This window comes from Choristoneura fumiferana, chromosome 16, assembly GCF_025370935.1.
Source record: "Choristoneura fumiferana chromosome 16, NRCan_CFum_1, whole genome shotgun sequence".
NCBI lineage: Eukaryota > Metazoa > Arthropoda > Insecta > Lepidoptera > Tortricidae > Choristoneura > Choristoneura fumiferana.
In genome coordinates, this window is record NC_133487.1 from 14,562,576 (window position 1) to 14,588,549 (window position 25,974).

General features: G+C 38.3%; 1 long non-coding RNA gene across 1 annotated transcript; it reads left to right on the plus strand.

Annotated features, from left to right (window-relative positions):
* The first annotated feature begins 17,163 nt into the window (after positions 1 to 17,163).
* On the plus strand, positions 17,164 to 19,152 carry LOC141436177 (uncharacterized). The gene is made up of 2 exons (XR_012452269.1): positions 17,164 to 17,598; positions 18,136 to 19,152. It is a non-coding gene; the product is annotated as an uncharacterized lncRNA (long non-coding RNA).
* Positions 19,153 to 25,974: the final 6,822 nt, after the last annotated feature.

Genomic DNA, 25,974 nt, shown 5'->3' on the forward strand with positions numbered 1-25,974 from the left:
TTTAAATAACGGGACACGAATGGATACGCCTGAAATTTAGGCCTACCGATTCGATTATCTAAATCGGGTGCCGCTTGAAAGATATACCAACAATTTATATAATGCTACAATTTATATAATTTTCATTTAATATAATGCAATTTATCTTAAAAACTAAACTTATTTTTATTGTTATTAAGTCGATTTGATGTACTTTGGGTTAGGTTAGGTTAGGTTTATTTTACAAAAAAAAAACTGAAGCTTATATCAAATATTGTTTTATCCAGTGAAATTATATCAAATGTTGTTATACCGATCATTACACACCCATGTAAATCGTGTACTGCATAATCAGTGAAACGTCTCAGCTTATTCATAGACCAGAGCGAACGAATACCAATCCCAAACAACAGCAATATTTCGCTTTCAAAAATTTTCATAGAGAAAATTCTCGACGAATCCAAGTTCTGCAGGTCGACAAATGCGCCTCGCTAGCACAAAAGAGCGTATGTGTAGTTCAATGGTAAAATACTTACGTCTTTTTGACATTCCACAGGAGAAATGCATTCGAGCCCCTTGTGAATACAAATAGCTCACATCTGAGGGAAATAGGCACAGGGCCGCATATATTACGCGAATGCTTTTAATATCGCAAAATGTGTCCCCATATTTTCATAACAAAACAAAATAAGATTTGTGTGGACGCGTGACGTGCCGCACGGAGGCAGTTATGTTTTATATTAGTAGACCAAAACTACTACTAACATGAGATTTTACATCATAACATTTTAACGGCTCTATACTTAATAAAGAACTTAATAAATGCCTCGTCAGCTAAGAACACGACACCGCAGAACTAAAAAGCAAATAATATAGTATCACGGTGTTACAGTAATTAATAACTTATAACTTATTGTTAGCATGTGATGCATGTATCAAAAATAATATTTGCATGACTTATACAGTCTAAATGTATGAAACAAACCTATAACATCATATAACTATAATGTACTACATTTACAGCAATTAAAAATTCATTTCATTTCATTTTATATAATCACATGTAAGTAGTACAGAAAAAGTAAATGTGTAATTTAACCGTATGTTGACAAAAGTAATTAGAGATACGACTTCAATTAGAAGATAAAGTAAAGTATATTAAATATTAAAGTATATTAAGGCACACAGAATTTATACACACACATGCGCACACACACACGCATGCACGCAAACCGCCATTATAATATAGAGTCTGGCTAATGAAAGATGAGCCTGCAAAAACGCGCCAAATTCAAAGGTGGTATCACCAGGTATCACCATATAATAAGTAAGCACAGAAGCTTCTTTGCCGTACAAAAGTGACGATTAGGCATGCAAGTTTTTCTATACCTTGTATTTTTTACAATACTACAAAGTAGTCAGGGATAATCCGAACCTGACCACGTAACTGACTTATGTGCAGAAAATTTAAGTTATTGTGGAAAAAAAGATAAAATAGAATAAAATGTATTTAACACAAGTTTCAGTGATAATATCCTAAGCAACTTAAAAACAATAAACGATATATTTCTAATTTTATAACTGAAAATTTGAGTCTGAACACAATTGAACCTCTCGAAATAATAACCCGCATAAGAATCGTGCCTAGGTACTTTATGTTTCTCTGTCTATCGCATGCCTATTGGAAAGTAAGTAATTATTTATTTATTTCGTGGTAAAGTCATGCGTTTCATTTAAAACGATATGTTGAACATAAAAGTGTATTGACCAGTTCTAAAAGGGATAGTATCAAAATATTTTGCCATGCCTACTAACCTACAAATTCGGTCACTGCATCTAAACACTCTTTTTTCTGTTTGAACAAGGCTTCCCTCTCTGCTTGCTTTTGTTTGAAATTGCTTATCATGGTAAAAATAATCTGTCACACACCACTTTTGATCGGTATACCCATGTTTCAGCAGTAAATTTCCAAAAAACTCTATTTTAACACACGAAGGTACTAAACTCAACAAATCACAGAATAGATTATAATAGTACAGTACGAGCTCAAGTGTCTGTTTTCTTATACTCTTTGGTCTGTTTGCCTTGTTTGCATTTGAATAATGTTGCCACTCAAATAATGGCTGGGTTCAGCTTTCATTAGTCATAATACTAATATACTAATCATAGTCGACGACCGACGAGTAGACGACCAGATGGCCTAGTGGTTAGAGAACCTGACTACGAAGCTTGAGGTCCCGGGTTCGATTCCCGTGTCGGGGCAGATATTTGTATGAAAAATACGAATGTTTGTTCTCGGGTCTTGGGTGTTTAATATGTATTTAAGTATGTATCTATCTATATAATTAGATTTATCCGTTGCTCAGTACCCATAACACAAGCTATGCTAAGCTTACTTTGGGACTATAGGTTAATTGGTGTGAATTGTCCCGTGATATTTATTTATTTATTTTATTTATAGTCATATAATATTATAACGAAAAATACTTGTATCGAAAAGCTGGTGCTACTTATTATCATGTAAGTGTGTAAGTCAAAAATAAGTGAGTACCACAACTAAATAAAGTACCTTTAATCATTATAACCTCCCTGATGGTTTCGTCAACGATTTAAAATGATATATACTTACCTATTTAGAAACAAAACACCATTGCAATTCCTTAACCGAAATCTGCCTATTTAGTTCCCATTGAAAAAAGGGGATTGATTAATGGACCGCCTATGGAATGGATCCCGACGTGCGCGCATAAAACCTGTCCCCTTTTACTGGAGCCCTAACCGCTAATAAGGCACGGACCATCGCTTCCGTCTCTCTGATGACGGGGATATTCTGAGAACGAAAAGTCTCTATTTTTTTCTGACAGAGCGGCTGTTAGCTTTAAGTTTTACCGGAGTGGCGAGGGGGTGAGTTGCTAGATGGGCCAGCAAGGGGAACTTTAATTTAGCATGTCTAATGGTGCTCCTATTGAGCCTAACGTGGAATTTAGCCGCTAAAGATGTACTATGGTGGTTTAGAATAGTAAATAGGTGTTATCTCTTGTACATATGTTAGGTTAGCTGGCTTTTGAAATACGATATGTAGTTTATTTTAGGACAGTTATCGGATCCGATTATATTAGTGTTTGAATTCTTTGTGTCTTGTATTTATAACATTTATCGTGTTATACCTTCTGACTGAAGTATCTCTCATTCCTCCCAATATCCAACTCACGATAAAAGGAGACCTACTCAAGTCTTGCCGCTAAGCTGCAGTATTGGAGACATCCATCGAAATTACTGGCTATTTACTACGTATTTTTGACAAAGCATTTCCAATACTCTGCTTTTACAGTTGTCCAGAGATAGTAATGCACACTTAGGCTACTATACAGCGAACCGCGCGATTTTAGCGCGCCGTCCCTCTTCAAAGTATTGCTTGAGAAAGAGACGGCATGCTTTAAACTACGTTGTTAGCCGCATAGTGCGTACATAACTTACTCGCTTAGTATATACATATTAACTGCCAGATCACAGTTAGTACTTTATGAAAAATTATGTTCGATGCAGAATAAGGCCGTGGAACTAATGAGTTTTAACCCTTTCAATCACCACCCATCAATGTAAAAAGATCAACCCTCCGGTACTACTGGCCTGATTAATTACAGACTTGGTTTATCCGCCTCACGCTTTAAGAGGAAGCATTGTGTACCAGTTTAGTGTTAACATTAAAAATATATTCCCACATCTATAATTTGAGTTCTGAAGCGTAGGTCGGTGTTTCTTATTCTATCGATCTTTCGAATACTTAGAATGAAGCACTTAATGTCATGCTGTGAAAGTTTGTGTTTAACCGAGATAAGAGATAAAATAAATAATAAACAATCACATCGAAACCGAATCGAAATCAAATCGTTCAACTGGCATTTCCATAGAAATTTATAAGGCTCTAAGTCAATAATACCAATCAAACTACCAAGTAATCAGATCGGAATCAGCAAAAACAATTCACTTTCGCCTTGTTAAACAAACTTGGGATCCCAATACTTTGGGGTTAAACCAATGTAGTCATCAATTTGAATGAAATCTATCTTGACGGGGGGGGGGGGGCCGGCTAATCAGGGTTGAGCGAAGTAAATTCTCGTGCTTTTTTACTGACGGATTGCCTTAGTCAACTATTTGTTGTTGTTTGATCGGAGAAAATAAATGCTACTGACTGAAGCTTAATTTACTTTAGTTCGTAAGAAAGTTGATTGAATCTTGAGAAAAATCATCTTATACTTGGACTTTTTGCCTATTCGATTCAGACTTGCACAGGAATAATTCCGTACCATCGTACAATTGTCGTTATTAAGGTCAAGCAAAAACTGCTCTTATTTTTTTCTACCTATCGCTATTTGGAAGACATACTATTATTGGCTTGGCATCCTTTGGATGCGACACTTTAAAAATAATAATTACCAAAACTCTACTAAAACGATTTAACAAACATTAGTGACTTATTGCCTACAGATTTACCAAATATTAGCGACTTATTGTTCACAGATAAAGCAATTATTAGTGACTTATTGTCCATAGATTTCATAATAGTTTCAACGAAACTTCATCGCCAATCATGCGAGCCGATATGGACCCATCATTTATAAATAGTCTCCATGTACTCGTGCTACGTTTGCATGGACCACGCAAATACAAGAGCTGCACCACTAAATGTTTAAACCCTTCGCACTTGTGATTTCCCAAGGGCTGCACTAGTAAATAATTCGGTGGTCCCGCGTCCGGACCTCACCTTGGCGACGAATAATTAATCGTGAGCTGCAACTTTACTTGTGGCCCAGTTATGGCCCACTGAGGCCCAGCTGTGGCCCACACGTCGCCCACTTATTTAGCGTGATTATTTTCTTGACGCTAATTTAATGGTAAATGGCAGTTTTGTTATTGGGCCACGCGAGTACCTATGTACTGCGTTTATTAAACAGTCGAAATCGTAAACATTAGAGATGTCCGCTGCTCAAAAATATCTGAACATGGGATTTGTGACTCCTGAATGGTGAATAGAAATATGTTTTTCTTACTCTGAATTTCTCTCTCTTGATTAATACTTGCGTGTAAGAATATGTAAAGTTTTGTTTTTGTTTACAATTAGGTAATAAATTATTTATTAATTCTTACGTTGAACGATCATAAACTCACAGAGTTTTTAATCAACCTCTTCGTATTTACTGGCTGGAGACATAAAAAAAATGTAGAATAATATAGAATAAGGTAACCATGCGATTGGTAATTTCTAATAATATTAAAATTAATTAACAAGTTGCTTTTATTGACAAATAAAAAATAAATTACTTTGCTTTAAAAGTTAATCCTAGAAAGGCTGCCTCAGAAACTATTTTTTTTTTCACTACTTAGGAGTCTGACCCTGACTAATGCGACCCTGTATAATGAGCACACCTATACTCAACCAACGCCGTATTTAGATTCCAAAAAACTTACCAAAGATGGCCGAACGTCACTGTCACAAGCACACTAATAATAAGCACATTAATAAAAAATAGTCTTATAATATTTTGTTTTTATTTAGACCTTAAATGGGTACCGGCAACAGAAAACTTAACAGGAAACAATATCTCAAGAACGAAAATTACCACGAGTATAGAAAGCATTCGATCAATCCAAACGTCAGGCCATACTACGAAGTGCAAAATTCGAACTGCAGTAACTTGCCATCCCGCAATACGAGAGTCAGAGGGAGAATACCATACGATATGAACTTCGAATTTCGTGGTAGTCCCCCAGATGCCGAATGAAGTGATAATTGGAGATGTCAGATAGTTTTCCATACGTGATTTGTTGTCAATATACATATTTATGTGCATATCAATAAATATACGCAAATTATGATTGTTCCGTACTTCTATATATTTACCGTCTAGCTAGCACAAGATGGTCATTTGTTTCCAACTAATTTAATTCAGCTGAATCGATAGCAAGTTTGAATGTAGATACGAACCAAACGCTTTTAAAAAAGGAACAACGAAACGCAGCATCTCTGAGACAGTGCTGCCAACATCAAATTTTACTCTCTTCGAAAACCGCCTTACCGCCGTGTGCGTGCAGCGTCACCGCTCCGCTAAAAAATCAAATTCCAAAAAATCTCAAAAATCTAGCACACACACATCAGAACTCAAGGCCTGATATAACGCCTGTGGACGACCAAACACGGGCACCGGGGAGCAGCGTTCAGCTGAAACTTCGGAAAGTGTCTTCATTTCTCTCTCGCTATCGAAGTAAATTCCCCAACATAAGTTTCGAACCGGATATATCGTTAATTATATCTGGTTAATTTGTGTACACTCGCGTTTCACCTGTTTGTGCTAGCTATTACAATACTCGTAATAAAATTCTATGCGCGCAGCGCGGGATCTACCGCCAGCCATAAAATATTAATATCGAGTTTCCGACCATCTCGCGTGTTATTTTGCGATAATACCGGTGTGTACAGTGAGATCTCAACGAGATCTTCCTAATTATATATAGTTTCATAAGGTTTTGAGCGATATTTTCGAAATTAAATTTCCTTATTTTCTGACCGCACGGCGCGGTAGTTGGTAACGCTCGCCTGCTCGGCGCCATAACGAGGCGACACGGCGACTGCTAAAATTTATACCTATTGCATACCGATTTATTTATACTGAAGCAGTATATTTGCTTAAATAATATTTTCTAGCGGTTTAGGTATTGCGTACCGAACCCATTTCTAGCGGCCATTGTATTTTCGTACATGACCCACCTGTGTAGTTCACGTATTTTCGTACTTGAACAAATAATTTTATTCCATTGACACAACGTGTTAAATTTTAATTTCCCCTTTTGGTTTACGAACTTTACAAAGTTTAACAAGTATCTACCTACCTAACTACAGAAATAATAAAATTATTTTTTTTCCGAATAATTCACGATGGAACTTGAACAACTAACGTTCGAACGTGATTTAGCCCTAAATGGTATCCAACGTATTGTAGATTGTTCTAACAATTTATCTGAATTCAGAGTGCGTGTTAAGGATTTAAATTCGATAAAAAAAACATTCTTCCAAGTTCAAGGAAAAATCGAAAAACTTTCGGTAAAACTTGGCGATTTTAATAAAGATCAACATTTAGCAACGCGTAATCAATTCGATACGCTGTATTATGAAGTTCAAACAATTTTGGATACTATGAAGGAGACGCGTAGACAAAGTACCGTTAGCATGTCGGGGCCTTGCGGGCACGACGCGCGAGACCTTAACAAGGCTCATGTCAAGTTACCTACACTGTCGTTGCAATCATTTGAGGGTAAACTTACCGAATGGAATGCCTTTTATGATTTATATAAATCTCTCGTGCATGATAACGATTCCTTAACTAACGTCGAACGATTTCGTTATTTACTCTTGTCCCTAAAGGGTGAACCCTATAATTTAATAAAATCTATTCCGGTCACTGAGTCCAATTATGATAACGCCTTACAAGTGTTAATGAATCGTTATGACAATAAACGCATTATTGCAACTAAGCATTTCAATAATATATTTGATGTCGAACCGGTCAATGATAAAAACATTGAATCGAGCTTACGTAACTTGTTAAATACCTACCATGAAAACATTACGGCCTTATATTCTTTAGGATTTCCAGTGTCGGACTGGAGTTTTGTTCTTTTAAACATTTTGCTGCGCAAAATTACGCCTAATATTCGTAGACGTTTTGAATTGTCGTTACAATCGTCAAGTGACATTCCTAATGTCAAGGAATTAGTAGTTTTCCTTAACAAGGAACTATCAACGACGGAGGTGATGTCGTCTGCGCGACTGGCCCTCGGCCCGGCCTCACGTCACGCGCATGCTGCGCGCCGCGCGTTATCACTCTCTCGCTCGCATTCCGATGCACAGCATTACAAGCATACCGTGCCACAATCTTCTGACTCTTCCTTTTCACGTCACGCGCGAACTATGAGTGTTCACGCCACAACTTCATTCGATTATTTGAATAAAATTAAATGCATGTTTTGCAAAGAAAATTCTCATCCGTTATATAAATGTGATAACTTTAAAAAACTTAATTTAACTGAACGAAAACGTTTTATAACAGAAAATAATATTTGTAACAATTGTTTGTTTTTCGGTCACGAAACAAAGGATTGTAATTCGCGCCACAGTTGCCGCGTTTGCTCGCAGCGGCATCACTCTTCATTACATGAGGACATGCCCGCTCAAAACGTCACACTGACGACGGAATGTTCCACGTCCCCCGAGTCACGCTCGGTAGCGGACACTGCGTCTTCACCCACTCCATTACATGGGGATTTGGGTCCAACTAACAACAAAAATTGTACGGTTTTGTTAACCACTGCGCTAGTCAATATTCGTTCCACGGACGCTCCGCTGGCGGCGGCGCGTCCCGTGCGCGCTCTCGTGGACCAGGGCTCGCAAGCCACGCTCATCACGGAGTCGTGCGTACAGCGGCTCGGCCTGCCGCGGCGCCCCGCGCACGCAAGCACGACTGTCTCGGGCATCGGCGACAGCAACGAGCGGCCGCGTGGTTACGTGATGTGTGAAGTTACACCCCACGACAAGCCTGAACCGAAGCTGTACATCGAAGCTTTAGTTTTACCAAAAATAACTAGTTACATTCCGAACATTCCGAGTTCATTCGAACAAATTCCACACCTTCAAGGTCTTTCTTTAGCGGATCCAGAACTGCGTTCTGCGCGTCCTGTCGAGCTCCTGCTGGGGTCCGACTACAGTGACAGCATACTGCTTCACGACAATATTAAAGGCCCGCAGGGAACTCCTGTGGCTATTAACAGTATCTTTGGCTACCTACTCAACGGTAGAATTTCCCATACTTCTCGCGGACTAGTTAGCACTAATCTCAGTACGTGTCAGTTGGATATTCAACTCCAAAGGTTTTGGGAACTGGAGTCTATTCCAGAGGAGACTCATCTTTCAAAAGATGACGCTTTGTGCGAGTTCATTTTCGTGAATACTCACAAACGCGATTCAACCGGTAAGTACACGGTTTCGCTTCCTTTCAAGGAGAATGCGCCTCCTTTGGGCGAATCTCGCAATATCGCCCTCTCACGTTTATCTAAACTAGAGGTCCGATTAGCACGTGATTCTGTTTTACGAGCAGAATACAACAAATGTCTTCAAGAGTACTTAGACATGGGTCACATGGAGCCTGTCTCTGATTCAGTGAACGGTGACATAACTCCTTACTATGTTCCTCATCACTGCGTGGTGAAAAGGTCGGCGGCCACTACACAGCTACGTGTGGTGTATGATGCTTCATGTAAGACATCTTCGGGTCGTTCACTAAATGACAATCTCCTTACAGGACAGAAGCTTCATCAAGACATTTCCGAAGTTCTTTTAAAATATCGGCTTCATAAAATCGTTTTTACAGCTGACATCAAAATGATGTATCGCTTCATCAATGTCTGCAAGGAACATCGCGATTTTCAACGAATCCTTTGGCGATTCTCTCCTCTTGATCCTGTACAGGAATACCGCCTGTGCACGGTGACTTTTGGCGTTGCCTCGGCGCCATTTCTGGCCTTACGGACACTTCGTCAATTAGCGATTGACGAAGCAGCCAAGTTTCCACTTGCATCGCAAGTGCTTCTCAACAATGTCTTCGTCGATGACGTCGTAACCGGTGCTGATACACTGGACCAAGCCTTAGTTCTTCAACGTCAGCTCACGTCTATTTGCAAGGCGGGAACGTTCGAACTTCGCAAATGGACTAGCAATAGCTCTGAATTTTTATCTCACGTATTAAACAATAACGATCATCAAGACGACTCCTTAATACTTTCCGCACTTGACACTGACCCTTCAGTAAAAGTACTAGGACTCAAATGGAATCCGAAATCGGATACTTTTACTTATAAGACGGACATACCTACGCGTAGATGTACAAAACGTATCATGCTTGCCGAAATCGCAAAGATTTACGATCCTTTGGGTTTTCTTAGTCCCATTACTTTGTATGTCAAGCATTTAATTCAACTCCTGTGGGTGTCAGGTACGGGATGGGACGAAGCTCCTCCTCAGGGTGTCTGTGATATGTGGTATCAATTTCTTGATGAACTTCCGTTGCTTCAAAATATTTCATTACCTCGTCATGTACTTCCAAGCGTTCATGACGTGCAACTTCATGGTTTTTCGGATGCCTCCGAGAAGGCGTATTCTGCCTGCGTATATATTCGTGTTACTGACTCGGACGGTATCATTACTTCCCATCTTCTTCTTAGCAAGACAAAGGTTGCGCCTTTGAAACGCCTATCGGTTCCACGCCTGGAACTGTGCGGTGCTCTGCTTTTATCCAAGCTCATTAAAAAGGTAAACACTGCTTACAGCAATGTCTTATCATTTAATCAAGTATTTGCTTGGTGCGATTCATCAATCACACTTGCTTGGCTTCGTTCTTCCCCCGACAAGTGGCGAACTTATGTTTGTAACCGTATCGCGGAAACTACAAGCAACGTGCCTGCCGCACAATGGCATCACGTGCGATCTGCTGACAACCCCGCGGACCCCGCGTCCCGAGGGGTTCTTCCTTCACGTTTGGACCTTCAACAATGGTTTCATGGACCCTCCTGGCTCACTAAGCCGCAGCCAGAATGGCCGATGTCTCACATCAATTGTCATACTGACGAAGAACGTCGTAAACACACTCTCGTCACTCATACGAGTGACTCTAATCTCGAGTTTCTTGAAAGGTTTTCTTCATTGCCTAAAATGTTGCGCGTCGTAGCATTAATCTTTCGATTTTATCATAAATGTCGAAAAACGCAATCTTACTCGACTAAGTTTATTACCATTCCAGAGACCAAGCAGGCTCTCAATCGAATAATTTTGATAGTTCAATCGGAGCAGTTTTCAGCCGACATCTCGCGTCTTCAGGACGACGACAGATGTACTAAACGTCTTCAAAAACTTAAACCTTTCATAGATGATGCCGGACTGCTCAGGGTCGGCGGCAGAATAAATCGTGCTAACGTTTCATACAACGCTAGGCATCAAATTATTTTACCAAAACGACATCATTTTACCAACTTACTGATAGATTTTTACCATACGACACATCTGCATGTCGGTCCTCAAACTTTGCAATATTTGCTTGCACAGACCTACTGGATCTTATGCGCACGTGACGCAGTTCGTATGCGCACGCGCCGCTGTGTGCGCTGCTTCCGCGCGCGACCGGTTGCGCCGCAGCCGCCGATGGCTCAACTGCCGGCCGCCAGAGTCCGTTCTCTGCGTCCATTTTTACATGTAGGCATAGATTTCGCCGGGCACTTTAATCTTAAATCTAGCAGATTTAAAAATGCTAAGATATTTAAATCTTATGTATGCGTCTTCGTTTGCATGTCAACGAAGGCTGTTCACTTGGAACTCGTTCCTGACCTGTCAACCGATTCATTTCTAAACGCGTTACGCCGATTCATTTCTCGTCGAGGGCTCTGTTCAGACATTTATTCTGACAACGGTCGTAATTTCGTCGGATGTGACCGCTATCTATCGGAACTTTACTCTTTTCTCCATAACGAAGCTAACGAAACTTTAATCAATAATCAGCTAACTGACTTGGCCATCACTTGGCATTTCAATCCCCCCTATGCAAGTCATTTCGGGGGTCTGTATGAATCGGCCGTGCGTTCCCTAAAAACGCACTTACATCGTGTCATCGGTACACTAACACTTACACAGGACGAATTGAACACACTACTTTGCCAAATCGAAGCAGTTCTCAATTCGCGACCGCTAAGTAGTTTAAGTAACGATCCCTCAGATCCGTTACCGCTCACACCCGGACATTTCCTCATCGGGCAACCCTTAAACGCACTTCCAGAATTTGACTTTTCTCACGATAATCCTAACCGCCTCGCCAGATGGCAGGTTATTCAGCAAGCTGTCCAACATTTTTGGAAACGCTGGAGTGTAGAGTATCTCCACCAGCTACAACAGCGAAGTAAATGGTTGCACGACAAGACTCGTACACCCCTCCGCGAGGGTTCTGTAGTCGTGTTGATCGACAACACGCTACCGCCGTTGCAGTGGCGTCTAGCACGCGTGCAGCAGCTGCACCCGGGCGAGGATGGCTTTACACGCGTCGTCACTGTACGCATCGGTAATACCGTTACCCGGCGACCAGTCGTTAAGGTCTGCCCATTGCCTCTTGAGTAGGCTTTCCGTTACTATTTCATTGCATGTTGTAGTATTAAGTTAGCATAGTTTCTTAATAAAATAAGCATTATTTTATGGTCGGCGGCATGTTCCGTACTTCTATATATTTACCGTCTAGCTAGCACAAGATGGTCATTTGTTTCCAACTAATTTAATTCAGCTGAATCGATAGCAAGTTTGAATGTAGATACGAACCAAACGCTTTTAAAAAAGGAACAACGAAACGCAGCATCTCTAAGACAGTGCTGCCAACATCAAATTTTACTCTCTTCGAAAACCGCCTTACCGCCGTGTGCGTGCAGCGTCACCGCTCCGCTAAAAAATCAAATTCCAAAAATTCTCAAAAATCTAGCACACACAAGAAATCAGTGTACTCAAGGCCTGATATAACGCCTGTGGACGACCAAACACCGGGGGCCCCCAGGAGCAGCGTTCCTGAAACTTCGGTGAGTGTCTTCATTTCTCTCTCGCTATCGAAGTAAATTCCCCAACACTAGCAATAATAACAATGGTAAAATTTGGATTACTAGTATCCAAATGTTGTTTAAACCTGAAGTATTACCACTTGCAGCATTACAACGCTGCATGCGAGTAGCTTGTTGCATACTTTTTGTTCATTTTCCAAGCATTTTTACTGGCCGGTTGTGTGCTGGCAGTTAACTCTTTTATATTACACATTTGGTTTCTGATTTGAAATTTGAAAATTGAATTCTTTGATTCGTTGGTTCGACTGATGTTTTTGTTTTTGGCCTCGATTCTTTGATCACATGTTGGATAGCGCAGAGCTCTCGTCTGAGTTGGAATTTTGATTTAAAAAATATTCTGCAACCAGTTTTTCCTTTGGTGTAGTGGTTGATACCAGTGTCAGTACAAGTGATTTTACCAATTGTGTGTGGCCGGCTTGTGCCGCAAGATGTTAAGCGTTTGCCCGCTGCTTTTCTGCTGCACGCCCGTGTGACGGGGCGTTTTAACGATTTCTCCGAAACTGCCGATTTTCATCGGGTAAGTTTTGATTCCGTGGTTGTCTAGGGACGTGTTAGTTTGGGTCTTTTCCTTGTTGTGGGCTAATTAAAATTCTCTTTTCAGTCCTACCTATACCCCTACTCACATCTTGATCTACCACCTACTCGTGATGGGTGTCGCCATGTGGTTATTATCCGCACGTTTAATCTCGGGAGACTGGAGCGTGTGACGTCTACTGCTCCGTGGGATCCGTTAGCGTGGAGGTTCAGAAGAGCATACCGTTTCGTAGTGAACTGGTTAAAAAGAGTTTAAATAACCTAATCATCCCTATAAAAATAATGCTAATAATGTTTTGCTAATATCATATATGAAAGACAAACGTATTATAGTTTTTTTCGCTCTCATAGATTTTAGGTTGGTCACCCGGTGAAAACATGGATGTAGTCATTAGTACTAGCTTACATCATTTCAGGGATTACCTTAGCTTTTAATATTGTCTTTTGTATAGGTTTTTAGGGGATGATTTCCTTTTCAAAATTAAGAAAAGGCTTTTACAAAAGCGCATTTCTACATTGATGTTGGATTTATTTGGCTTGCGGCTGATTAACTTTTTTTCATAACCGTACAAATTATAATTTTCTTATGTACCTAATTCACTAACAGCTCTGTCTAACAACGTGTGATCCCAAAATTTGTTTATTTTTCGGCGTTTTCTTTTTTTGTGTTTATTTTATATATATCTTTTGTCTAATTTTTTTGTGTTTTTATAGTTATTTGTGTGTTTTTCTTTTATATATAAAGTGCGGCTGTTAAATTTTTAAATAAAAAATGTTTACTGCAAAATTTTACGTTTTTGATTTATGTCAGCTTGCTTAAGGTTCACGGGCACCTTATGAGCTCTTGGACGTTTAAGTAATGCTGCACACTGTAATATGAACTTTTCTTCTACAAAACAGCTTCAACCATATATCTGTTGGTAATTTTAGCTTTAAAATTATATTTAAATAATTTACTTATGAACATTATTTAGAAAAATTAGAACTTACCGATGCAATACTTATTCATTTTATTGGCAACACATGAGTAGTTTTTTTGGAATCTAGGTATATACGGCGTTGAGTATAGGCAGCTCCGATTCTCGTAGATGTTCGAAAAACTGCATCCAATATTTTTTATGATTCTATGAATAAGTTTGCTTGCTATTCAACTTGTACGCCAGAGAACTTTCGACCTCAAACCCATGTTTTAGGATTGGCTTTTGACTACTTTCCATAAAAAATCTGGCAATATGTCACAAACAATACGGGTTCGAAATGGAGACGCAGGTGCATATCGTTGTAGCGGGTGCATTGCCCGGACAAAATTTTACTCTAAAAAGTTTCAAGTAGGGATAAAAAATTATTGTTCGGGATACAAGAAATTACATTTTATGTTTTTTTGTAATTCTGAAGACAGAACGCAGTGAAAGTTTCCTGACACGTTTAACAATACAATACAAATAATATTTATTGAATACCACATCTAACTACAATTTAATTCATGTAACTATGTACCCACGAATCAATAAATAGTAGAAGATACGAACCTTCATCGAACTAAATCGAATTAAATATCTACTCGCATGTATACTTAGACTAATTACGCGTGAGCAACTCAGTCTTTCGCTAATCGAGGCCACGCAAAATCCTTAAAATTAGGATTAAGGACTCTCTAATTATTGTAAAATGCTTTTTGTTCTTTTGCTTGAAATAAACAGCTTAAATTTTTTTTTTTTTTAACTTCACCGTTCTGATAATATAGTGAAATGTATTTTATAATAAAAGTAAGTATATTACTGGACAGGCTATTTTTGTTTAAATACAGACAACCTTATATTAACGTGTTCACAATAAAATAGCGCTTACATTTATATAGTAACAATTTGTTCTCTTATCTAATAAAGTGAAAGTAAGCTGGCATAGACATACCTGTTTAAGTTTATACCTGGCAACCCAGTTGTTCGTCCAGGGAAACAATAGCAAACCCAATGTCTACATATTCTCTAGGTTTTATACTCTAAGTCAATATAAAATTTTCTTATTATCTCGATGATGCAACAAACATTTATTAAAAATCTTTTTTTTTTAATAATTAAAGTAGCCTGTCCAGGATTTTTTAGCAAACTCATTTCTAATATATTTTTTAATTTAAGTACTAAATTTATTATAAAATACATTTCATTCTATTAGGTATCAGACCGATGAACATCGATTTAAGCTCGGATCTTAGACCAAAAGTTGATTAACAAAATTTTAAACTAGGTAGAACAAGATGAATGGACGTTAGGAGGTCTTATCGTTTAAAAGTGATCTCTTCTGTTTAAAAGAAACTAAACGTGACAGTGAAGAAGTAAGATGTCCTCATTCAATTTACATTATTTATTGTAGTTCATCGGAAGTAAACTTCCAGCCGCCATAACTATTTGTTAAATAACGTCGTTAGCAATTAACGACAACACAATTTGCTCATTAACAAAAGCCCTGAGAGGTCATTGTAATCGTTACATAAAAGGGCCATTAAAGGCCATTTCCCCGCATGTGAACAAAAAACAAGCAATAAATTAAAGTACCGGGCCCATGCGTCTTCCCCGAGCTACTAAATTCACGGACGGCTGTTTAGTACAGAGCTACGTTGGCTTTGTCCAATATTCGATTGATGAATGCTGTGGTGCTAACGCGGTTTTTCAGTAACTGACAGAGGCATTTGGGTTTTATAAAGCTGTTAAAAAGATTGCGAACGGTGGAGCAAGCGCGTTTTGGAGTGGAGACCCCGGCTAGGCAAAAGAAATGTGAAAAGAAAAGAAGAAAAATATTTCAGAATCATATAGACGACCGGATGGCCAAATGGTTAAAAACCCTGAGTACGAAGCTTGAGGTCCCGGGTTCGATCCTCGGCCGAGGCAGATATTTGTATGAAAAATAAGACATTTTGCTCTCGGGTTTTGGACGTTTAATATGTATTTAAGTATGTATTTATCTTTATGAGTATATTTATCCGTTGCCTAGTATCCATAATAAAAGCTTTACTTAGTATGGGACTAGGTCAATTGGTGTCAAATGTCTCATTAAAACAAAAACATTTTTGACAAAATTGCTTCCGCGCCAAATATTGTAGTTTTAAATTCAATACTGTATTATCAAATAACTGACATACGTTCAAGAGAGCTACGTATATTAAATTTTAATTCAGAAAATATCCGTCGTACGGACATAGCGGTATTGTACGTGTGGTAATGGATTAGCAGTGTAAAGGATTCTAGTTCAGGTACGGGCCTCCGCAAAGTAATGTTTGAGTCAATTAATAATTTTAGCTTAAGAAAGGAAAGTAATCGAGTTCATCTTGTATTACAGTTGTTAGTAAAATTGTACAAGATGAACTTATATTCTAAATATTTATTCAATTTATTTTTAGATACTCCCACATAGTATTATTATATATCAGTGGTTGCTTTTCTACCCATGCATATTTTGCAATTTTGTAATGTTGTGAGGACTTTCATTGTGATTACGTCTTACTTATTTATTTATTTAAGGAGAACCAACAGCTAAAAACACAATATACTTAATGTAGTATGCATTAAGCTTTGACTTAGGTACCTTCTATTCTATACTAGGCCACACTTACCTAACAGGAGCTTTCAAGTTTGGAAAACAAAATAGATAAAAAACTTTATTTCCACAACACATACACGGCTTAGTAAATAACAAAAATTGTATAGTAACATAAAAATTACATATATTAGGTATAATATTCTTAAAACAATAATCTTTAGTTTAACTTTTGCGTTGTTATAACTTATGTACAAGTTTCTTGGAGGCTTGTTATTAAAATTACACAAGTTATTAAAGCATCGAAGGAGTTCAAGTTTCTTGGAAAGACGATAACAAAACACTGTATTCAAAATTCAGTCTTGTTATTATTGAGGTCTTTAGAAACACAATAAGATAAATGGTGATTATTTTTGTATTATGTTGTCACGATGCACACAGGCGATCGCTGACATCGTAGTTAGCTCAGTGTAAGCTAGATGGCGCTTTCCTCAATAAGGGATCTCTGAGCAGAATGACGGACGAACTCTAGAGGTCGCCACCGTAGTTTTCTCTTGACTCATTTATTTACGTAATAATATGTATTTAATATTTATTTATTATTTACTTATTTATTTTATAAAAGTAGGCATTTTATTACATTCATTTACTACACGAGTTTGTACGACTAAATATATCTATAACCAACTCACCCTTGACCGTTTTTGTCGGCCAAGGGGGGTGCTGTCGATCAGCTGTGACCGGGGAATTCTAACGGTAATATTCTCGCCCTTAAAAGCTGAAGCACAGCTGTAAAACACACATTCAACAGCTCAGACTACACTAAACAGCTCTCTCGAAAGCTCCATACGCCCAGACTTGGTAAGTTCTCCGATATTTAACTCTTGTGTTTTTCTGTGTATTTTATTATAATTATTTTCTTTATAATTTAACTTTGTGTAATTGAACTGAAGGCTTCCCCTGGCCAGGGAATCTTTTATTTCAAACATTTCTTATACTTAATATTTTAACACTTGTTAATTTCTCTCATCCGTTGTTATAAACTCAGAACTATGTTAATGCTTATTACTTTTATGCAACGGATGCGTACCGGTGTTAAAATAAATTCAAACTCAGCTAAGTAACGTTTAATTTCAAATGTAACCCTCTAACGGTTATTTAGTGAACTGTTGTATTTCAAATTTTAACGGTCACTTAGGCTATTTATTTTTACCTTTTGTTTTCTAAAAATAATTATATAAAACTAGAATCACTTTCCTTTGCCTGCCTGTAACTCCGTATGATTGTCCTTGCCACTCACTGCAATTCAGCACACCCTAAGAGTTGGGGCATCGCTGCAGAGGAGTGACTGGCAAACAATCTAGCACTGGACCACAACTGACACCACCTAATTTACAGGGCACCTCCGTACGGCTTCAACTTCCACACCTTTGTACGGCTTACAAACCTTCGTACAACTTTCAAAGCTCCGTTCGGCTACAGCTCTCACGGCTCAGGCGGCCCCTTTACGCCCTAACCTGACACTAAGCCCTGACGGCCTTAACTTCCGGAGTACTGCACATCCTTCCTGGCTCGTCCAAGACCCTGATCGTTCCGGCGTGGAACACTTGTCCAGGCTGCTCGTCCTGCCGCCCTAAGGCCCCTTTTGACCTCGGCACCGACGACCACTCAGCTGGACCAGGCCCCCCTGCTGTGGCCAGCCTCTTCGCTCCGGGTTCTTCTCTCCGACTCCAGGGAAGTGTAGGCCAGGGAGACCGAATAATCAGAACCACCTCTCAATAAAATCGCTTGAACTTACTACCTGAGATTCTCGTAAAACTTTTACTTTAAATTTTGTCAAACTAGGCCTGTTATTTTTTGTCTTAAATTTTTAATTAAAAAATTATTAAAAAGTCTTATTGTTTTACTCAAAGAATAACTTACTAGGCCTCCTTTAAGGTCAAACCTCCCCTCAAGAGGTCTGCCCTTGACAGTGGCGCCCGTGGTTTTTTTTTTGAGAGGTTCTGATTGTTACGTTTTTCTTGCCTAGAATTGCAGTGATTGTGCAAAAATTTATTGTGTATCTTGTGTGTTCTGTGTATCTCGCAGTAAGTACCCTGTTTTTCTCGCCCCTGTATGGTGGTCGGGGCTTAGAATAACACCATTCCCCGTCTAGGAATTCGTAAGAGGCGAATAATAGGCATAATCAGTGTTTCAGTTACCGAGATCCCTTAAGTGGTTCATTTAATAGTTCTTTTTTTTCTTTTAATAACACTAATTTTTAAACTGCTTTACCGTTATCTTTAAATTCAAATACTCTGCCGACCTTTGACCACTTTCTCGTCAACGGCCTATTTGAATTTCAACTGTCACTTGCCACAGTTGAAACGGACGGCGTTTTAAAATTCAAATCTCAACGACAATTTCAATCTATACCCTAAAGTTAACTAAAGATTGTTGCAAACGGTTCAATTCAAATTCTACCTACTAATTTTCATCAAGTTAAATTTAAACCGTAACTGACGCCAATTATACTTTCACTAATATTGTTCACCGCTGCTTCAAGTGAAACAGTTATTTTAAATTTAGTGACTGCCAACCACTGAATTTGAAATTCTAACGATTCAAATCATTTTTAAATAACGTATTTGAAATACCTACAATTTTATAGAAAAGCAACGATATTTCTATATTTTTAAAATATCTGAACCACTATTTAGATCTTTCATCAAAATCAGTTTATCATTATCTCGGTAAACACACTGACATTTATTTTTGTTCCCAAATTTTACTATTAATTTAACTTCAACGCGGTCTCTTAATTAAATTTTACATTCGATCATTACTGGGAGATACACAACACTTATTATTTCTTGTGTCCTATTACTTAATTTTCTTAGCACTGTAACATACGGAGAGTTAAATTTAGGTACTGTGTGTCGAAGAAATACCACATCTGGCATACAACTACACAAACCACCATCACAACTCACAACATTCATATCATACTACTCGAGTGCTTGCTAAAAATCAACTGGTCGCAGAGTTAATAAAACCAGTTATCTCTTATTTCTTATATATTATGCGTGTGCTCTCTATTTTCGACCGTCTGTTCCCTGCTTAGAGATCATTATACTTCGATCGCGAACAGACAGGTTAACGCTTTTTATAAAATATATTAGGGTACTCTTATATTTAACTGCGGTATTTCGTAACTATGCTCTGCCATAGAATTACTTACCGCTCCCTCAAGCGCAGGTAGTAACCGCGCAAGCTAAATAAATGATAAACAACCTAATTACTTGCCTAGCAAGGTTGTTTACCTACATTTAAATGCACCTAGAACAGCAGTCACACGCATCGCTTTCCACTCAGCCATGTTTAACTCCGGCTCATGCGCAAGCATGTTATTTTTTAAAACCTCTTATCTCACTTCTTATTACGTACCTAGCAGCCCAATTGTATTTATTTATACTTAGATTAACTTATTAGCGCTGCGCATCCGCGCGCAGACAAATCTTAGTCACATCTCTTTTTATTATTAACTTCTTTTAATTTGATAACTCGCGTGCTTAACACTTCAAATGTCTATACTTCGTTAGGCCCTCTAGCGGTCAATCTAATTGCAATAATATTAATTAATCTGTCCTAAGCCCTTACCCGAGAACTTGCAACTCGTTAAAAAGTATTTTAATATTTTGGATTACGGAATCGTGCGGTTGGTAACACGTTAAATATGCCCTTAACCTCTGTAATTCAAAGCTCTAATGATTGGGACGGATGGTAATTCCAATCACAGATTAATTAATTGTTTATATGCTTCAATATATAATACATCACTTGCTTCCTTTTCAATGTACTAATTACATAATGCATCTGGACGGGCGATCAGCTGTCGCGCGCCGTCACATCAGTCTCCATTTAGCACCGTAGAATGCGCACGCGTGTTAATTTAATTTTTGTCTTATCACACTCCCTTATCACTTAGACGCACGGTTCTATTTATAGAATCAAGTCATTTTAGCGCGCCGCCTCCGCGCGGACGTATAATAGCTGCACCCTTTTGCACTATTATTTCTTTAAATCTATAGCGCGTACATATTACTTGGTACACGCTAAACTAGTATAATCATTTGTCGCGGTCCGCCACTCATTATTATAATATTGATTGATCTGTCCTTAAGCCTTTACCCGAGAACTTGCAACTCGTTAAAAAGTATTTTAAAATTTGAATTACGGAACCCGTGCGGTTGGTAACACGTAAAATATGCCCTTAGCCTCTGTAATTCAAAACTCTAATGATTGGAACGGATGGTAATTTCAATCACAGATTTAATTAATGTCTATAATTATATTTTAATGAATGCATACAACGTCCACCTTCCATTAACACATTTTATTCCTTTGACATAAGGGTCAACAAGCCTCTGTTGTTGTTGACCCGCCATGAGAGTAGAAGTATGATCATAGTATGAGAGACGACGTATGTAAGAGTTATGTCATAGAGTATTTTTTTTTTTTTTAACGAAATTTGCTATGAGGCTCAAATTTCTTTTGGAGGGACGGGCGTACTGTCACGATGCACACAGGCGATCGCTGACATCGTAGTTAGCTCAGTGTAAGCTAGATGGCGCTTTCCTCAATAAGGGATCTCTGAGCAGAATGACGGACGAACTCTAGAGGTCGCCACCGTAGTTTTCTCTTGACTCATTTATTTACGTAATAATATGTATTTAATATTTATTTATTATTTACTTATTTATTTTATAAAAGTAGGCATTTTATTACATTCATTTACTACACGAGTTTGTACGACTAAATATATCTATAACCAACTCACCCTTGACCGTTTTTGTCGGCCAAGGGGGGTGCTGTCGATCAGCTGTGACCGGGGGAATTCTAACGGTAATATTCTCGCCCTTAAAAGCTGAAGCACAGCTGTAAAACACACATTCAACAGCTCAGACTACACTAAACAGCTCTCTCGAAAGCTCCATACGCCCAGACTTGGTAAGTTCTCCGATATTTAACTCTTGTGTTTTTCTGTGTATTTTATTATAATTATTTTCTTTATAATTTAACTTTGTGTAATTGAACTGAAGGCTTCCCCTGGCCAGGGAATCTTTTATTTCAAACATTTCTTATACTTAATATTTTAACACTTGTTAATTTCTCTCATCCGTTGTTATAAACTCAGAACTATGTTAATGCTTATTACTTTTATGCAACGGATGCGTACCGGTGTTAAAATAAATTCAAACTCAGCTAAGTAACGTTTAATTTCAAATGTAACCCTCTAACGGTTATTTAGTGAACTGTTGTATTTCAAATTTTAACGGTCACTTAGGCTATTTATTTTTACCTTTTGTTTTCTAAAAATAATTATATAAAACTAGAATCACTTTCCTTTGCCTGCCTGTAACTCCGTATGATTGTCCTTGCCACTCACTGCAATTCAGCACACCCTAAGAGTTGGGGCATCGCTGCAGAGGAGTGACTGGCAAACAATCTAGCACTGGACCACAACTGACACCACCTAATTTACAGGGCACCTCCGTACGGCTTCAACTTCCACACCTTTGTACGGCTTACAAACCTTCGTACAACTTTCAAAGCTCCGTTCGGCTACAGCTCTCACGGCTCAGGCGGCCCCTTTACGCCCTAACCTGACACTAAGCCCTGACGGCCTTAACTTCCGGAGTACTGCACATCCTTCCTGGCTCGTCCAAGACCCTGATCGTTCCGGCGTGGAACACTTGTCCAGGCTGCTCGTCCTGCCGCCCTAAGGCCCCTTTTGACCTCGGCACCGACGACCACTCAGCTGGACCAGGCCCCCCTGCTGTGGCCAGCCTCTTCGCTCCGGGTTCTTCTCTCCGACTCCAGGGAAGTGTAGGCCAGGGAGACCGAATAATCAGAACCACCTCTCAATAAAATCGCTTGAACTTACTACCTGAGATTCTCGTAAAACTTTTACTTTAAATTTTGTCAAACTAGGCCTGTTATTTTTTGTCTTAAATTTTTAATTAAAAAATTATTAAAAAGTCTTATTGTTTTACTCAAAGAATAACTTACTAGGCCTCCTTTAAGGTCAAACCTCCCCTCAAGAGGTCTGCCCTTGACAATGTACATACCAATTAACTTATGCTTGTTTCTGTTTGCTATAAGTTAACACAAGAGTTGGCATGACTGAGTTTAATGAGTGAATGAAAATGTATCTTTTGAATCAACCTATACCTCTACCTTTCCATATTATTTGGTAAGAAAATAGTTGAATCATTGATGATAAGAAGCCGTGGTGGCCTAGTGGTTTGACCTATCGCCTCTCAAGCAGAGGGTCGTGGGTTCAAACCCCGGCTCGCACCTCTGAGTTTTTCGAAATTCATGTGCGGAATTACATTTGAAATTTACCACGAGCTTTGCGGTGATGTGCCCAGCAGTGGGACGTATATTGGGATGATGATGATGATTGATGATAAAAAATATTTTTTTGTTATCCAGGAAATGAGCTTAGTTGTCACGAAAAAGCGATAAGTATCCTAGCAATACTTAGTTTTGTTTGCGTTCACGACCAACTTTCACCAACCAACTGTCATGGCACCAGTCATGGACACGAACCAATAATGGTTTTTTTCCGTTATACTAAATTTTAAGAAACGGAAACTTCCTTTTTAAGGTTCCGTAGCCAAAATGGTACAATAAAAAAAAACAAAATCTTTTTTTTAGAGTACCTCCCATAGACGTACAGTGGGGGTGATTTTTTTCTCATCCAACCTTGTAGTGTGGGGTATCGTTGCATAGGTCTTTTAAAACCATCAGGGGGTTGCTAAAACGATTTTTCGATTCAGTGATTTGTTTGCAAAATATTCAACTTTAAAGTACAAATTTTCATTAAAATCGAGCCCCCCCCCCTCTAAAATCCAAACCGGTGTGGAAAAATTTGAAAAAACTCAGGATGGTAGTAAGTATATCAAACTTACAAGGAAAACTATAACGGTTAAGTTTTCTTAAGAATTATTAGTAGTTTAAGAGTAAATAGCAGCCTCTAAGGTATAAAAAATATACCTAAACTTGGAATACCTATTCCGTACTTACAAAATACGAAACCCTATTTCGGGCGTGTCGGACACGCTCTTGGCCGGTTTTTTTATTATGAGAAGGAGGCAAACGAGCATGCGGGTCATCTGATTGGAAATGATCACCACCACAGGAGTACCAACTACTCAAGGAGAGGTAGCTTGCCCTTTTCTTGAAAGCCTGAGGGCCTACTACGAAATTCGAAAACCGAAGTTCGTATCGTACCATCCCTCTCACTCTCGTATTAAATAGTATAAGTAAGTCTCAGAGGGACGGAACGACACGAACTTCGATTTTCGAATTTCGTAGTAGCCCCGCTGTTTGGATGTGCTGTGTGCAGAGTAAATGAATGTGACCTTTTGTCACATTATTTCGCTTTTATTTTACAGCCCATCATTTTGCACGTTTCAACTAGACTTGATTCTATTGTAACGGAGGACATTGTAAATAAAACAAATAGTACATTAAACAATAGTCGTTCAATCCACTACGTTTTAACTCAATTGCATAAATATTTGAATTCGTATTAACTGTGCTTATTAATTATGTAAACGTTAAAATTAAGTTTCATATTTAATGATGCCTGTTTATGTTACAGATTAATTACTCATAATTCATTAAAAGTTCAATATTGTTGGTATTCAACATTATAATGTATGAGTACGTGTGATGACGGAAATTAAGTTTCTCCAACTTGATAATAAATAATAATAATACATTAGCCCTTGAATTTGTTTATGTAACAGCTAAGTTGAAGCTAAATAAAACCGACACAAGAAAAGTTCAAAAATAAACATAAAGAATACTAGACTTTGAAGTAGTAAAAATAATAAGTGAAAACAACAGTGCTGAGTTAATTATAAATGAACAAGTAAATTTCGTCTTACCTTTTTTGTTACAAAGTCAGCTTGTTTTTAGAACACTAATTGAATACAATTATTATTTTTTATTAAATGCTTAATTCTCGTCGCCACAGTCGGTAAAAATGAAATAAGAGGGTAGCTTAGGAAATAATTTTGAAATAAAATAATGTGGGTAGTTTGGGATTGGGAGAATGGAACGAATAGACTTCTCTTAATAATTAATAACTTTAACAGTCACCCACCAGCACTACAATATCTGACACAAGAAAGCGTGCATAATTATCTAATACAACTCTATTTCTAGGGCCGGTAGGAAATGTGAGATATTTTTGCACGCTCCGCTGTGGCAGATATTAATGCAGGTGACTGTACTAAATATTTACTTAGGCTGCTATTATTTGCTTAGGCTGTTCATACGAACTAGACGTAATTATCTATGTCTGTGGTTTTTCAGATTTTCATATAAATGTGTAATATCAGAATTACAGGAGCTCAAAAGTCGACAAAAAAAAGTCACCTTTGCATGAGAATTACAGACTAATGAAGCACTTTTACAAAAATAGAAAAAACCACAGGCATAGAAAATATAATGAATATCTTAATTGTAAAATAGCATTGATTTCCGTGCTATACTTTTCGTATAATATGAGGACAACGAAACCCAAAATTCAACCGCCCAAATCTTGAAAAGCCTACAGCTATCTCGATATAAATTACGGACGTCGTTGCGGAAGGCATGCGGGGGACGGCTGCGAGCGCTTATGTCACGAACGATAAAGACAGCAATATCCCAAACGAATACCTAACGCGGCCGCGCGGCCGGCAGGGAAACTTCTCTTAATTACTTAATCTGCGAGTACCAACATAAAAAACAATAAGACATTAATTTCACCAAATTGAAAGCCATTACCGTAATTCGAACTCAAGCGGGTCCCGTTTGCAACAATAAACAAATAAACAAACGCAAAGTTTACACGTAAACATAAACAAAGATAAACAGGAGCGGAGACAAACAGTAGGTAAACAGACGTCGTAAAGTCTAAGGAAGCGCACGTGACCCGAACTTTTATCGAGAATTGTTACTCAAATCGAATAAGGGGATTCTGTAAGCTGCAGCGAAACTTGATGGGGAACGCTGGAAGCAAGTAACTATCTCGCATGAGAACAAGTACCTACTAGAAACGAAAGAATAAGATTCCTTTATTCGTTAATCGCTAAAACAGTTTTGTAGTAGGTAAGTACAAGTTAAGACAAAGCAAAATAAGAATAAAAGTAAGTTTTTGCGAAATCGCGAAACGGTCCCAGCTTAGCATAGTATTGG